Source organism: Rhinolophus sinicus, chromosome 4 (genome assembly GCF_057876585.1).
Source record: "Rhinolophus sinicus isolate RSI-liver-muscle chromosome 4, RSI-T2T, whole genome shotgun sequence".
NCBI classification, from domain to species: domain Eukaryota; kingdom Metazoa; phylum Chordata; class Mammalia; order Chiroptera; family Rhinolophidae; genus Rhinolophus; species Rhinolophus sinicus.
Genome location: NC_142504.1, coordinates 53459276 through 53473933, shown reverse-complemented (window position 1 = coordinate 53473933; position 14658 = coordinate 53459276). Strand labels below are relative to the sequence as shown.

The following is a 14658-nucleotide window of genomic DNA, read 5'->3' as shown; positions in this document are numbered from 1 at the left end:
AGACTATTATTGCCAATAAGTCCCAGTTTGGGAATGAAGCAAACAAGTATTAGTAAAACTGTGATCTCAAAAGTACTTTCATACATGACTGCCTTAAAATGGAAAGCTGCTTTCTGAACCCTACTGCCCCACCTCTGCTCCACACTGTGATACAGACTTAAGAGGTTTACAGATTAATACATAAATAAACTGCAACAAGGAAATGTCCTGCTGTTTGTCCTTGGCCCTACCTAGTATTTTAATGTTTATGGTAACACCTTACACGGACATTAAGTTGAAAAATGAGTCCCAAGTCCTGACCTCAAATGATGTTACAATCTCAATATTTTAAACAAAGAGCACTTCACATTTTTAAGGTTTAGGAAAGTTTTCAAAACTTCTAGTTGTATCGTATTTCTTAATCTATCAATGTAAAGAAACAGCAAAAAGTAATTTATAAGCAGAAACTGGGTTTTCCACATTTTGCACAAATCTGTCAGGTAATGACATACAATGCACACTGCACAATGAAACTTCTTAATATGAAGTTACTAAAATGTCACTAAAAGCACCGACAAGCTTACTAGTTTACAGTCCTCAATGGTAATAATGCTCTGAAAAGGATTACTGCTAGGTTTTAAACAACCAAAAAGAGAGTCCATAAATATTCTTGCACTTATGGACTTATACATTTTAACTAATCTTTTTTTAATTGAAAAAATTGTTAATATTTGTATCAAAGATTTAATCGTGTAATAAAATTACATAGTTTAAATTCATAAGGGCAGTAGCTATTTGGCTACTTACAGCAAAACAGCCACCAAACGAATAGCTGGGGTTTGGAAGAAAAGATGAAGGCTGAAACCTAAAGTATTTCTGGAGTAACACAATCTTATTCCTTTACTTCCCAATCTAAAAGAAAGCAACGCTAACTAGATAATTTAAAAAGTACTCACATGTATTTTTATATGAAAATTTAAACTATGTTTCGCTTAGCCTAATAATATTCTCTAAATACTGAAAAACTGATAGCAGGGGAAGTGGGCCAGAATGTTGTAAAACATAAAGGGAAGTCAAGCTGTGATAAACCTTAACACATCCAAGATGGGAAAACCCTGGTAATTCAGTCAAGGTTGTAAGAAATGATAAATTCTCACTGCATAGATTACCTCCCTAAATCAATCATCAGTGAGTAAAAATACCTACAATTTAACAAGTACCTTATTATACCTAATACTTAACATAAACACATTAAAAAATAATCATGGAAATATCCCCGAAAGACAATAATCAATGAGAAACATGCAATTTAGCCATCAGAAACAGCATTTGGGTAAGACAGTATTTTAATTTTTGAAATGTATTTGACAAAAATTTTGAGTTCAAAATTTTATCTCTCAAATTCCTCAACTTTACTGAATGATTTTTTTAAAAAACTGACAGCCCAGAATCATAATAGTCAATAATTATCCTGTTCTCAGAGGCTATTAGGAATTCAGGGCAGTTTTCCTGGATTCAACAGCCCTAGAACGTGGAACTCTGAGTTTTCCTATCGTCATTTTACAGTCTTTCTGCCTCTCCGTTCTTTTCATACTTGTCCTTCACCGATCACTACCTACTGCTATATGCTGCTTCCACAGCATCCCTTCACCCCTCAAAACCGTTTGGAAGCAAACTACCAGGCACATTGTAATCAGATATTAAGTAAGAGACAGCAGGCTCTGAGTGATGGCCTAATTACTCTCCTGAGAATCGATGCATAACAAACAGTCTTTAGTGCTAGGACCTTGCATTTCTACTTTGGATGCTCAAAAGTATGCTGTTTTTTCTTATTTGTTTGTTTTTAAACCTTCCTACCTAACAAGTGCTCAAATATGTTTGTGTACAAAGTGCTTCTCCAGAGAGCAAATCAGGAACAAAAAGAAGTCACAGAACAACAGACTTCGGTTTGAAACAAGGATGGATTTTTAAATCAAAATCTAAAAATGACGCAGATTTATACAATACCATGACAAGTGGTAGGGGCTGGGTAGTTTTGAGATTTTTGAAAAGGGTGGAAGAATATACTAGATGACCTTTTAAGCCCATTCTAACTCTATGAGAGATGATATATAGAAAATCCAAAACCAGAAGTTCTCATTTTCACATTTAATTTTCACACTGAAAATAAATCCTGAAGAGTATGGAAGCAATGCAACAGCCACACCGTATGCGAAGTTACTTATTCACTTTCATGACAGTATTAACATACCAGTTATATCAGTCTATTAAGAGTGTAGATAAGAGACAGTCAAGTGATAAAATTTACTTCTGTTCCATAATAAAGCTACTAGCACTTACTAAAAAAAAAAAAAAGGTTTCCATTTCTGAGCAGGAAAATCAGCATCGTCACCATCAGCACACACATCATATACCCAACGTCATAGAAAGAAACTGCGAACTATACTTACTTTAAAAAAAATCATTTCAAAGATGAATCACATAACATATGGATACTGACAGAGCTTGAGAGTCTAAGTAAATGAAAGAGAAGAAGGAAACTAATTATAAAAATTGATTTCAGCAATCTGTAGGAATGTAGGAACTCCAAGACAGTTGGTAAAACCCCCACTCAGAGAGCTAAAGAAAACTACATAAAGGAACACTCAAGAGAAGTACAGAAAAACCAGCCACAATTATCAAATAATTATCACTGTCAATGTAGGTTGTCATCCCCGCCTCTAAGGGAGGCGAAAAGAGATCTGTGGAATGTTTTAGCTTAAACCAAAGATCACACGAGTTTTGTTTAGATAAGAAAAAGTGCTATCAGTGAAGGCTAACTTAGAGTTAATCAGATAACAAACATGATTTCTTCCAAATACTCCACATATTAACCTTCTACTTATTACTTTTGGTTTAATTTCATAAAAGGGGGCCAAAAGTGGCACGATGCTCCTAAAGCATCAGACATGTGACAATCTGTCTGGCCAGCACCCTTCATCCCTCTCCTTACTGCATTCTAACAGGGCTGCAGACCAGGCTGCTCTAACTCCCTGAAAGCAGGGCAAGAGACCCAGGCTGGCCAGAGCACTCCATTCCTTGGGCTTTTCTGGAAGGGATAGTGAGGAAGGCTGCCTCTTTCTGCTCCTCAGGGAAGAACCGCACTGGGATGAAGGTGGCAGCCATACAAAGAGAGTAGGCCACTGGGATGAAGAAGGAAGCGGAGCTGAGGGCAGGAGACAAAAAAACAGCAAAATCCTGTTTTGCTTAAAGTAGCCTAAATGGATTTCTGGCTCTTGCAACTGAAAGCGCCCTAATACCTATAGTATCCCTATTTGCTTCTCATGGTTAAGAGGGGACCTTGCTTACTGACTGTACTTTCTAATCCCCTCACTTTCCCCCTTATCCCCACCCCCCTCCCATCTAGCAACCCTCAACTTTTCCTCTATGTCTCTGAGACTGTTTCTGATTAGTTCATTCATTTATTCTTTTCTTTAGATTTCACATATAAGTGAGATCATATGGTATTTGTCTTTCTCTGACTTATTTCACTTAACATAATGTTCTCTAGGTCCATCCATATTGTCGCAAACGGTAAGATTTCCTTCTTCTTTACGGCTGCGTACTATTCCATAGTATAAATGTACTACAGTTTCTTAATCCAGTCGTCTACCGATGGGCATTTCAGTTGTTTCCATGTCTTGGCTATTGTGTATAGTGCTGCAATAAACATAGGCGTGCATAAAGTTTTTTGAATTAGAGTTTTGGATGTCTCCAGATAGATGCACCTGAAACTAATAAAAAAAGAAAAAGAAAAAAAGGCTAGGAAATTGAAAGGCAAGGCAATAATAAACACAAAATTTAGTGTTTCATCACTTCTGTTAAAGAAAACAGGAAGGTGGACTAGGAAAAAAGCACAGAGTTGATGCTATGTTTCGTATGCAAAATGTTTTAATTATTAAATTTTTTGGCATGTTTATATTTAAAAAAAATAAAAATGAAAAAGAAGGAACCTTGCTCACCACTTAATTGCAGAATGAAGATGAAAGTAACTATTACTGTCATTACTGATTTCTTCAGTACTAGGCACATGGAAGAATTAAGAACAGAAGATTTAACTTTTATTCCAACCCTTCAAAAAAGCCCCATGGCAAATTAGAAAAACAGAGCAGGGTTTATAGTTAACAACATCACACAAAAAACAGCATTCTCTGGGAGAAAATCTCTGCAAATCGCTTTATCTATTGAAGAACACAAAGAACTATTTCGATTCAATAATGAGAAGACAACCCACTTTTAAAAAACAGGGAGATCTTGGGGGTGGTCGGATGGCGCACCTGGTTAGAGTGCGAGATATCAACGACAAGGTTGCCGGTTCAATTCCCGCATGGGATGGTGGGCTGCGCCCCCTGCAACTAGATTGAAAGCGGCGACTGGACTTGGAGCTGAGCTGTGCCCTCCTAACTAGACTGAAGGACAACGACTTGGAGCTGATGGGCCCTGGAGAAACATACTGTCCCCCAATATTCCCCAATAAAATTTGTTAAAAAAAAAAAAAAAAATCCAGCCTTCCACTTCCCTAAAATAAGCAAAGGACGTAAAAAGGTAATTCACAAAATAAAAAATATAAATGACCAAGAATGTACAAAAAGTTCAAACAGTCTTAACCAAATAAATATAAACTTCAAAACAAAATAAAACAGAAAGTCAGGAATGTGTTTTACGATCTAGACCAAACCAAAGGATAAGAGATAAACAGAGCAAATGATCAAGTTTTATTTTATTCTGAAGGACCAAGAAAACTACTAAAAACAACAAGCAGCAAATAAAATTAAATGAAGTAACAGGCATAGAGAATTATCTTAGTTGTAGTATTTAGACACATGATGTAGGGAAACCTTGGTGACTAATAGGGTAATGGGAAAATTACCCGTAATCTAAGCATTAAGAGACCAGGGTTGGTGTCCTAGAATCCTGAATTGTCAGAGGATGGGGATTTTCTGTCAGACAAAATGTGCTAGGCAGAAAGATGAGGGGAGACAGACTGTCCTCAGACTAAAATGGTGGGGTTTGAGAAGTAACGGGGAAAAAGAGGGAACATAAAAGATCAGCCTCTTAATAACCAAGCCCTGCCATTAGGGTGGCAGCATATACCTGCCAGAGGATGAGACCTAAGGGTCTTCCAGGTAGGGAAGCCCCCTACCCCCCAAGGCTGAATGGCATGTCAGTTAGGAAGCTACACCCAGAGAGTAAGAGATAACATGGATGCCAGGAAAAGTGGGGATGGACAACTGGCCATGCACCAAGAGTCCTCTCCTGGTGAGTGAGAGCTCCTCAGCCTAAGGACAGAAAGAGATTATTAAGTACCCCACCTACCAGCACTCTTGGGACAGTGAAGATGGACAACAGGCCATGAACTGAGAATTGCAGAAACTTCTAGAAAGGAGCTCCTCAGCATAAGGGACAAGAAATTAATAAATATCCAACCACTCAGCACTCCTGGGAAAGGAAATACTTAGACTGGCAGAGATAGACAATGAGATGTGGGTTAGGAGTGCACACACGGGCCCAGATAAACTTGAAAAACAATGTACAGAGAGTACGCTACTTAAACTTTCTGGATGAATTAGATGGCACTGTAATAAAAACCTTCTCCAGAAGCTGGGAGACTGAACACTGAACACCGTCCATAGCTGCACATGGATGGAATGTGTGCAGGTTGGGCCAGTATCTGATTCCACACCAACACATCACTTTCAGCCAGAGAACTGGGTCTTCATAAATGAATTCTGGAGAAAGAACTGCCTCGAAGTCAGATGATCCAGGTCCTACAAACTTGTCTAGAACCCCCCACAGCTGTGTACTCTAGACCACCCCAACGGATACGATAAACTCATCTATAAACCTGCCTTCCCATTCAACCTACAGCCCTGAGCAAAGCCATAACCACATCAACACAAGGTGAGCCTAACTCATTTGCAAAACACAGAAACCACTTAAGACTGTGAAAGCCTAGAAGGGAACCCTTAGATCTGCACAGACCTACGGCAGTTTCTGCCTAGAGGTCACCCTATGGCATCCACGGCTGGTTGAGCGCAAGACTACGGAAGAACGGAACAAAACTCAGGGCTGGTTGTACGCACTGGGAAACCACGGAGCAGTCTTACATTGCTCATCATTGTACTTTGCTGCTGCCCACCAAGAAAGTCAACCTATCTTGACTCTTACCATGTCAATCTCCATTAAGCATCTCTTACAGAGAGTGTGAAGGACTGCAGTCTTTGAAACACATACCCATAGCTAAACTAATATACAAATGTACATCTTTGTATATCCACAGAACACAATAAAGCAATCAGCATATCTACTAAAGACACTGTGGTACAGCTATTTAACATTGTTCTGGAGATACTAATCAATGCAGTTAGATGAGGTAAACAATGAGAAGCATAAACACTGGAAAGAAACGGGCAAAATTTCTATCTACTGGTGATATGACAGTATATCTGAGTCTAAGAGCAGCAATGATAAATGAACTCAAACAAGAATTCAGCAAGGTAGCAGGAAAACTCCAGAAGTCCGCAATATTCATATACATGAATAATAACCAGTTAGAAGATAGAATTAATACAAAAATTCTATTTATAATAGCAACAAAAAAGATTAACTACTTATGAATAAATTTAACAAGAAATGTTCAAAACTTACATGAAGAAAACTATAAACCATTCCTCAAAAGTAGATTTAAAAAAATGAAGACATCGCTTGTTCTAGGTCAAGAGGTCTCAATATCATCAAAATGTCAGTTTTCTGTAAGTTAAATCATAAGTTTGATGTGATCCCGATGAAAATAACAATGAGCTTTTTAATGGACTTAGACAAATTGATGCTGAAGTTCATATGGAAAAATAAAACATGCAAGAATAGCAAGGAAAATACTGAAGAGGACGAGCTGTAATGGCGTACTAGTCCTACCAGGTATTAAATCACACTGCAAAGCCTCTATGATTAAACCAGTGTGGCACTTGTGTGTGGACAGGAAACCCAGCAGGATAAAATACACCCAACTACATATAAAAATCTTTTGTATGATTAAGGGGGGAAATTATTTTTAAAAATGGCACCGGACAACTGGATAATACTGTGGAGAAAGATAAAGTTAGATGCATTCCTTACACCATATACCAAAATATATTCCAAATGGATCAGAGACTAACTGAAAAATGAAACTCTATTAGTACTACAAGAAAGCATGGGTGAATTCCTCTATAACCTGGGGGTAGGAAAAGCCTTTCTAACTTTGACTAAAAATCCAAATGCGATAAATTTCAGACTACTCAAAAACAAACTTTTGCATGGCAAAAACAAACCAACATAAGCAATGCCAACAGATGAGTGGGGGCAAAATACTTGCAATATGTCAAAGTTAAAAGGCTAAGATTCTTAAATATAAGCAACTTATAAAAACTGAAGAAATAAAGACCAAAAATTATTTAGAAAGTAGACAACATGAACAGACAATCAATTTAATATTGTAAAAAATGGTCCTTAGGGGTGGCTGGTTGGCTCAGTGGTTGGAGCACGGTGCTCATAACACCACCATCGCCAGTTCGATTCCCACATGGGCCAGTGAGCTGCACCCTCCACAACTACATTGAAGACAACGATTTGACTTGGAGCTGATGGATCCTGGAAAAACACACTGTTCCCCAATATTCCCCAATTAATAAATAAATAAATAAATGAAAAATAGTCCTTAAACACACAAAAGATGTTCAATTCACTTGCAGTACAAGGAATACAAATTAAAACTACACCAGGAAACCATTTCTCATCGATCTGAAGCTTGGTGACATACTCTGTTGGTGAGATTGTGGCACTCATACACTATTCGTGGGAATTCAAAATAGTACAACTGCACAGGGAGAAGAATTTGGCAAGAGCTAACAAATCTATACATACATTTATCTCGAAGCCATACCTCCAACAATACAAATATACACATATGCAAAGTTTTTCATTATAAAATCATTTGTAATTAAAAATATTGGAAATTACTTAAGTATCCGAGTATAGGAGATTGGTTGAATAAGCCATGGTACATACAATGGAATACTACCCAGTTAAGAATGTAAGTTATTTAATTAATGTGTTTTTTTCCCAAATAGCTTCTGAATTGTTAGGACATAAATACTTATTAAGTTGCTTGGACCTAACTATCTAAGACATTAAACTGTTACATGTTTCTTTGGGACGCTATGAAAATATTACTGACATAATAAGGCTGCTGTGAACTGAGAAAGTTTGGGAACTTTTGATAAAGACCTGTGAAGCGTGTATGTGTGAGTGTAGTTATGAGGTTACTGTGGAGAGTAGTCAATGAAATTTACAACAGGCTAATGAGGCGCTGTGCACAGGATAGTAAATGCTGTGATAGATTTTATGGCAACACATAAGAGCAGCCCAGTCTTGGTTGTTTTTTGTTTTCAGGTTTTTTTGAGGGATGGGGTTGAGAGAAAGAATCCAATCTAGATACAATTTTTGGAGAGGTATAACCTAAGCTGAGTTCTGAAGGACTAGTAGGAGCATACTAGACTGGGGAAAGGAGTGGCTAAAAGTCTGGGAAGACAACGAAATGGGGGACTGAGAAAATGCTAGCATTCCAGAAGCTTGGTATTGCTGGAACGGAATATACTGGAAGAAAAGAGATGAGGCTACTGGGTTAAGGAAGGAGAAGATCTTGAAGATTTTGTCTATGAGATTAAGGGTAAAAGGAATTTGGTTGTTATTAATGAGCAAGGAGGAGCTATAAAAGGGTTTTAAGTAGGGGAGGATCACGACTGCTCTAACCAAGTATGGAGAAAGATGGGAGGAGGAGAGCCAACCAGAGGTTAACGAGCTGCTGCAGCAATCCAGAGCAGACCTAGACAGTGCAGCTGAACTGAAGCACTTGCGACCACTCAGCGGTGCAGCAACCTCCAATTTCAATGGGTTAGATTACTATGCTAGCTGCTCAACTGCTTGAGGAAGCAGAAGAGATCCTGTGGCTGAGACAACCAAGATTACGATTTTTGTGAAAACCAGGGATCTGTGCCCCATCTTCACAATGCATCTGGGAGAAGTCATTTCACAAGCCTGCTGTTTTATTCTTCAAGATGACACTGTCAAACGGTGATACTTAGTTTCCATGAGTGAATTCAGCAATGAAATTGGATCGTACACTTCAAAGAAATTACTGTGTCAAGCATTATGTCTACTGCATCTCATCCAGGAGTAGCTGTTTAAGAACAGCATCATAATAATTTATGGAAGCTTGTTTTGGCTTGTACAGACTACCCTTTTAACATTGAGGAATGAAGTCTTCACCTTCAGGTATACTTTTCTAAAATTTGTTCACAAATCTTTTAAAAACTCAGAGCTTTAACTTAATTTCTTCTGTATTATAACCAAATCTTTACGAGTAAAATAAGGTAGTAAGAAAGGTGTCTTAGAGCTAAAGAGAAAAACAAAGAATAACTGTTACTAATTAAGGCTAGATAATGAGCTGCGTTTTTTTAAAGCTATGTATTTTACATAGCTATATACTTTTTTTAAACCAAGAGATGAACACATCCTTCAAATTAAGCCCATTTAAAAATGCACTACAGGGCCGGCCCGGTGGCTCAGGCGGTTAGAGTTCCATGCTCCTAACTCCGAAGGCTGCCGGTTCGAGTCCCACATGGGCCAGTGGGCTCTCAACCACAACGTTGTCGGTTCAGCTCCTCAAGTCCCGCAAGGGATGGTGGGCAGCGCCCCCTGCAACTAAGATTGAACACAGCACCTTGAGCTGAGCTGCCGCTGAGCTCCTGGATGGCTCAGTTGGTTGGAGCATGGGCTCTCAACCACAAGGTTGCTGCTTCAACTCCCGCAAGGGATGGTGGGCTGTGCCCCCTGCAACTAGCAACGGCAACTGGACCTGGAGCTGAGCTATGCCCTCCACAACTAGGACTGAAAGGACAACAACTTGACTTGGAAAAAAAGGCCTGGAAGTACACACTGTTCCCCCAATAAAGTCCTGTTCCCCTTCCCCAATTAAAAAAAATGCATTAAAAAAACCACAAAAACAAAACTGCACAGGAAAGTGCAGAGAATTCTTCTAGCACTGAATAGCAATTAGACCCTTACAAGAGTTCTGCCCTCTTTAAGACTCCATATTAAACCCAAAGAGAAAATGATATATAATCTGAGATGGTAAAAACAAACCCACTACACCTTTGCTTCTTTTACCATTCTTCCACTCCCCTACAACCTCTCCCTCCACTGTCTCCTTTAGTGAAAGAAAGTAAAAACAACATGCTTTCAGGAACAACTAGGTTTCCAATAGTTCTCTCAAATCTCAAATACGTCAGAGGCAAAAAGCAGTCATCAAACACCAGAGTTCCTAATACTCTGCTTTTCCAGGACACTTACAGGAACAATGCCCAACCTTTTTTTTTTTTTTTAAATCACAGCACCCATAGAAGGTGATAATGCTGTATTTGTAGGCACACCAGAGATAAACAGAAAACTGGCTACTGCCTGAGGCCACCTGGCCAGGGTCACCAGTAACCTCAGGCCCCACTTGATGACCAACAGTGCTGAGATCAGTGTCTTCAGTTTCCTGAAGCTCAGATCAATCAAAATCTCGTTTTCCTCAGTCTTTTAAGATTAAATGCAATACCAATGCCCTCAGAAGTCGTTAACTGTTACTATCAGGAGGGTTGATGGGTTAAAAAAGGGAAATCTGACCTCTGTACAGTGGTAATGTCAATGAGATAAATTGCAGGCTTCCCTCTCTTTAGTGTCTAAAAATTAAAACATTTTATAAAACAATGGAAACCATGTACTGTCTCCCTTCTTCTTCTAAATGATATATTTTTCCTCATTAACAGCCTCTTATTAAAGTATTTTTAAAGTGACTGTCTTTGCCACCCATCTACGTAAGGGTTCCAAGTATATATACACTAACACACACACATATACATGAAGTGATACTGATACACTTATTTACGCTTTGTAGAAGCTGAGCTTGCAAAACCAGTGCAGGACCACCACCTGACATTTGGAAAGGAAAGATATAAGCACTTTTTTATTTGGATCTCCATAAAGTGAAAATAACCCAACCACCTATAGACAAAAATTATCTCCCACACAATGGTAGAAAATATTGTTTCTTATAATTAGCCCTTTTTCCCCTGAAAGCCCTGCGAAGACAGTGTTGTATGAAGAATTGCTTCAAAATAGACGATACAGATGACTGCATACTCAGCAGACACACCAGAGAACAGGATCTGAATCTCTGAAAAGAAATGTGAAAGTGGCTGTTGGTGGGTAAATCATGCCAAGGTCACATCAGGATGTCAGAGGATTTCATGTATCCAGGGGAAGAATGAGCCCCGATAAGCAATTCTGTGATGCACCACATTTCCCAAACAGCGGTAACTCCCAATTTCCTCTTTTTGATTACGGTAGGCTATGGTTATCAACTCCAAACTTAAATCTACTATCACCAGAAAATCTCCTGATAACCTTGGACAAACATGCTCAAGTGGTAAACATTTACCAATGGAATACAAGTTATTATAATCCTCAATCACAGTACCCTACAGATAATTTTAATCTTGCAGGTGAGGACAGTATTTTGAGAACAGCAAAGTCTGTATGTATCAACAAACTGGAACAAAAACAAACAAACAAAACACCTAACCCAAAATAAATGACTCTGGGAAGGCAACTGTGAGATCACCTACACATTCATTCATTCAGCGAAGAAAGAATGAATAACTTCTGTGTTCTAAGCCAGGTAGCATGGAAACACAGGGATGAGTAAGACATGGCTTCTGCCCTGAAGAAATTCAACGTCTAAAAATAATGTTTTTAGAGCCACAGTCATTATATAATAATATTGTATTAATACACAGAAAAACATAAACCAATATACATTTAAATGTATTAGTAAACATAAGCTAAAAGAAATGCCTTCTACAGTGAGTTTACTAATGAAATTTGTTATCCAATTTTTTGGGGAACATGATTAAAGTTGCAATTTACTTTCAAGACCAGAATTAACTTACGCCATGTTTTGTAAAGGTTTCCCCTACCACCACCACCATCAAACACAATTTGTAAATTAGGTGCTTTTCAGCTTGACACTCCAGTAGGGCGTGGCACTGGAGTTCTCACACAACCTCAATGACACTTGGATGAGCTCACACAAGTCTGGACATTCTGGTTTCCGGGCAAAGGCCAGTTAACTCCTTAATTCTCTCTAAACCTTGAAACAACACTGCCACCTCTGTGCTTGGTCACCCCCGCCCACTTACCACACATACCCAGGCTAACGCATACAAACCACGTCTTCCACTGGAAGACCTTCAGGAAGAAACCACGGAGGAAACACCCCCTCACTCAAAACATCTATATTTCCCCGTTTTAGAGGCTGGGTTACGCGAATATGGGCCAAACCCGTGCAAGACCCCAGGACCGGCTATTCGGTTCAGCGCGGAAAATCTAATGACTTCATTCTGAAAAAGCCATTCCTTCAACTAGCCCAAAACCTTGGCGGGGATGCTTAAAAAGCGACTGCTCTAGTACAGGCAAGAAGTGGAAAGAAAGGGACGAGGGCAGAGAGACGGAGTGAAGCACGGTGGCGGCGGGACCCCCAGGTCGCGGGCACCGCCCAGACCCGGACCTACGCGCTAGGGCCAGAGGTGCGGCGTGACCTTCCAACCAGGCCAACTCGGAGCAGGTACCCGGCGCGGGGGACCTCGCCGCAGCCTCCCGTTCTCCGGGGTGCACTCGCCCGCACAGCGGCAAACACGGCGCCCGGAATTCCAGCTCTTCCTGCAGCTCGTTTCGGGCAGAATACGGGATGTGCAATCTCGGCGGCCGGCCCTAAGCAAGGGCCTCCGCCCGCCGCCGCCAGGACACACCCCCGCCGCCGCCCCTTCGATGGCCCCCGCCGCTCCCGCAGCGGCCCGCGCGGGCATCGCTCACCTGCACCGCAAACCAGTCCACCGCCTCCAGGGCTCCGGAAGCCGCGGCTGAGCTGACCTCGGCCGTAGAGTGCTCGGCCGTTTTCCGGGAGGCTCCGCGCCGGGAGCGGCAGAAGGAGGAGTACGACGGGCGGCGGCGCGGAGCCTGGGCGGCAGGAGGAGGAGGAGGAGGAGGTGGAGGAGGAGGAGAAGGAGGAGGAGGAGGAGGAGGATTTCGGGCGCCCTGCTCGAGGGAGTTCCACCCTCCTCCCCAAGGCTCTGCAGCAGCAGCCGCAGATCCCTTCCGGGGCGCTGGGGAACGGGGCGGAGCCGCAGGGGGAGGGACTTCCTGTCCTCGGGCGGAGAGTAGGGTATGGGGGGCTCGGGCTGGAGAACAATGGCTGGAAGGGCGTGGGCTTCCCCGTGTCCACCCTCTGCGTGTTGAGGGCGGGTTGCGTTGCCTTTCGGGCGGCCCGACCCACAGCTGCCTGCGGCCGACGAGGTGAAGTCACCTCCTAGGGGGCCCGGGAGTGGCCGCGGCCTCGTGGAGGTCCCCGGATCTCGGCGTCGGTGCCGCGACGTCCTTGTCTCTCTTCTAGGGGATTAAAGGGAGTTCTTGGGGAAAGGAGGGGGAGACCGAAGGCCGCCATCTTGCTTCTAGGGGCAGCCCCTTCTCCCGGGGTGTCCTAGTATGGAGGTCGCTCCGTCTCGAGGCCGGGGATTCCTGGAGTGGAGCCAGCGATGTGGCTGGTCACCGGATTGATCAATCGCCTGCCCTGGTTGGAGGGTCTCGTTGGCTGCCCCTGGCCTCACGTCTAACTGCTGATCCCTGGAGAACTCGCTTCCGCGGGTGGTCTGGAGACTTGAGGGTCTCAATCCCCCTAGGGCACTTTGGGTCTGGTGTGGTGTTGAGCTCATTCTGGTGTCCCACCCTGTGATTTGGTAGCTTAAGTTGGAAGTAGTTCAACAAAATCGATTGCTTTATTTAAATCCTTTCACAGATTTGAAATAGAAGGTTTGCCTAACATTCGTTAGCAGCTGCAGACCCTTATCTCTTGACATTCTCTCATCTCCCTCCGCCCCCAAATTCAGTACCAACTCCCGTGCTTTGCACAACCCGTTCAAGGAATGCCCAGTCTAGTGGGTAGACAGACATGGAAGCATATAATTATGATTGCGAATATGGTATATAACGGTATACAGAGGAAAGAATTGATGACGATACTGCGTTAGATTTTAAAGATAAATAGGAGTTTCCCAGCACAAAAAAATAGGGGATGGAATGGCAAATCCATATCCTGACAGGCCATGCAGCACAGGGACAAATAATGTGTGTTGAGAAATCTGAGTGGTGATTACAGAACTTAAAAGTTCAAACCTGAGTTGCTGAAAAAGATGAGGCTGGAGAAGCAGTCAGGAGCCAGATGATGAGAACCATCTTTCCAACCATGGCGACGCAATGACTAAAGTGGAGTAATGTCCCTGGATAGTTGTACAATTTAAACTGTAGGTAGAGGGCAGGTTAGCTGGGAGGAGCACAGCAAGCAAAGAGCTTGTAGACATGCAATCGCAGAAATGAAAAAGGATAAAAGGACCATTATGTGAGTGGCAGCCAGTATCCAAAGATGGATTCCTAAAATATTCAGGAGGCCAAATCAACTGATTTTGATAATTGATGGCTGGGGTCAGGTGCTGGATAAGAGAAGGG

At 41.6% G+C, this 14658-nt stretch overlaps 1 protein-coding gene across 2 annotated transcripts in view; it reads right to left on the bottom strand.

The window, feature by feature from the left end:
- Positions 1 to 13243, bottom strand: part of RALA (RAS like proto-oncogene A) — a 59997-nt gene extending 46754 nt beyond the window's left edge. Inside the window, exon 1 of one of the 2 annotated variants that reach the window (XM_019710245.3) lies at positions 12973 to 13243. The gene's annotated coding sequence lies outside the window, so the exon portion shown is untranslated. Of the gene's footprint in view, positions 1 to 12671; positions 12812 to 12972 lie in introns of those variants that run through there. The other variant, XM_019710247.3, reaches the window with a different exon arrangement.
- Between the last annotated feature and the right edge of the window lie 1415 nt (positions 13244 to 14658).